At 34.9% G+C, this 2,362-nt stretch overlaps 1 non-coding gene across 1 annotated transcript; it reads left to right on the top strand.

Moving 5' to 3' along the window:
• The first annotated feature begins 1,290 nt into the window (after window positions 1–1,290).
• Window positions 1,291–1,397, top strand: LOC119541080. Its single transcript, XR_005218208.1, has one exon. It is a non-coding gene; the product is annotated as a U6 spliceosomal RNA (small nuclear RNA).
• Window positions 1,398–2,362: the final 965 nt, after the last annotated feature.

The raw sequence follows: 2,362 nt of genomic DNA, 5'->3' as shown, positions 1-2,362 counted from the left end.
AGATACTTTGAGACCATAGAAGCATCCTGTTCCTTATCAAATTTTCACCTTAAAGTTTTATTATTTATTGACAGTATTTTATTATTTCTAACATATATTGTACATTTATTAATAAGCATTCTACTAGAGGGATGAGCTTTCTCTTCTCTCCATTCATTTAATTTTATTCATATGGGCTCATGGTTCTTACTTTATTTAACGGATTGCAACCCATTCTTATCGTAATTTATTTTGATATTCAAATTATCCTAGATTTGACTAGTTGGAGTCCTTGCAACTTGGCTCCTAGCACTACAAGGAAATATTCATGGAATGAACGCAGGAATGAATGAATGAAGCACAACAGGGGAAGAAAAATGAGGAACAGGCACACTCAATTACTGACCATAACCTTTACTCTACTGTTTATTAAAGCCTTATCTCATTATTAAAACTTTATTAATTTATTCAGTGACCCTATTTAATAAGTTTTATCTCTTGGAGTCCATATTTTGAATAATCTGTCTAACATGCTGACTCATTTGCTCAATAGTTTTAATGTTTGTCCAGTTATCACAAGTCTATGGCTACAAATATATTCCCGATAACACTACTCGTTAAAATATTATGGCCACTGTTTACTGCTACTTCATGCTGCATCTCAACATCCCTGCCAAAAGGCACAGACCATTCCTGGAAGCCACACTCAGAATTTTCTATGAGTTGATTGTAGCATTGAACTACTGGCAATAGAATTTGGTAACTTGCAACACAATGAACTAAGTTTTACCTGATACATGAAAGAATTGTGTCCATTTGAATAGAAGGTTAAAACAAGGTATCATTGATCACTTCAAGTCACTGCCTTAAAAGATGTAATGACAGACACTGTACAGGGGTCAGACTGATTGGGGGGTTGACATGTCCTAGTGGTGCGACTATGTTCAGAGTTTGCCATTTGTTAAAGGATGCCTCACCTCTCCGTTCAGATACGCCGTTTAATCAAACATGCTGAGAACTGCTGGCCTGAAAGAAGCAGAAGCCAGGTAAAAGATTTCAGAAGTGTCCTACCAAATGTGGTCTCCAGTGATGTCAAGAGATTACTGGTAGTGCTTTCATTTCCCTCTGAATGTAGAAATATTCAAATGTGTGAATGGTCTAGAACTGTAGACTAAACAAGGCTCTTAGCAGCTCAGTCTTTGTTGACATAACCTGGTAGATATTCCTTCAAAAGAGAAGTGTTATGGCCCTTTTGATTACCATCCTCAAGTTAAAATTAAGGGTCCTCAATTTTGTGATAAATAAAAGGAAGTGCTCTCTTTGGCAGCACATGGAGTAAAATCAGAATGATGCAGATAAAATTAGCATGGCCTATGCCTAAAGACGACTTGCAAATTTCTGAAGCATTCCATATTTTTCTGTTTGGGGTGATGGAAATGTTTTGGTAATGGATGGTTGTAATGGTAGCACAACATTTTGAATGTAATTAACACCACTGAATTGCATACTTGAAAGGGGATAAAATGAGAATATAGGTTGTATATGTTACCAGAGTAAAAATAAAAGAGGAGTCATAGAACTGCACAACATAAAGGGTGAACCCTATTTTAAATCAGGGACAATAGTTAATAATACAATTATAATCTCATTGTTTCCTCAATTGTGACAAAACTACCACACTAATGAATAGTATTAATAAAAGGGGATACTGTGGGTGTTTGGGGTGGTGGTGGAGTATATGGGAACTCTGTACCTTCTGCATGATTTTTCTGTAAACTCACAATTACTCTGATAAATTTTTTTCAATGTAAAAAAATTTTGATGTCAAAAACAAGGAAACTACAAAGAAAAGGAATATAGAAGAATTTTTTTTAAAAAATATCGAGCGTGCTCGCAAAAATAAAATAATACAGAGAACAGAACAATAGAATAAAATGACATTGACCATCTCTAAGCACTTTTCACAAATTTTCAGTAAGACTCAGATTTATATGATTTGCTTATCTTCCTAGCTAGTCACCAGAAGGTCTAATTCCTTTCAGATATTGGAGATTAGAGATTATTGACTCCAGTCCTTGATTCCACAGAGATGTGGGGTTTCTTGAATGCTTGAAGCAGAAAAACTTTGGGGGATGGTTACGTCATCCATTAATATAAATAGAATTTGTCACCCTTTTCCCCAACTTTCAAAACTTACTAGACTTAGTACCAGTTATCCCTATAATATCTTGGCTTCTTTCCCATTAACCAATTCGATAATAGATTGGAATTTTTTGACTGAAGTTTTTGTTATGCTTTCCCAGGTTATACCGCAAAATCTTTTCATCTGCTTTATGGCTTTCCTACATCCTAATCTATTATTTTCTAAGAGTGACTTGTAGTT

The sequence above is a fragment of the Choloepus didactylus genome, chromosome 7, assembly GCF_015220235.1.
Source record: "Choloepus didactylus isolate mChoDid1 chromosome 7, mChoDid1.pri, whole genome shotgun sequence".
NCBI lineage: Eukaryota > Metazoa > Chordata > Mammalia > Pilosa > Megalonychidae > Choloepus > Choloepus didactylus.
Note: the sequence above shows the minus strand (reverse complement) of the source record. Positions and strands in the feature narration are given on the sequence as shown.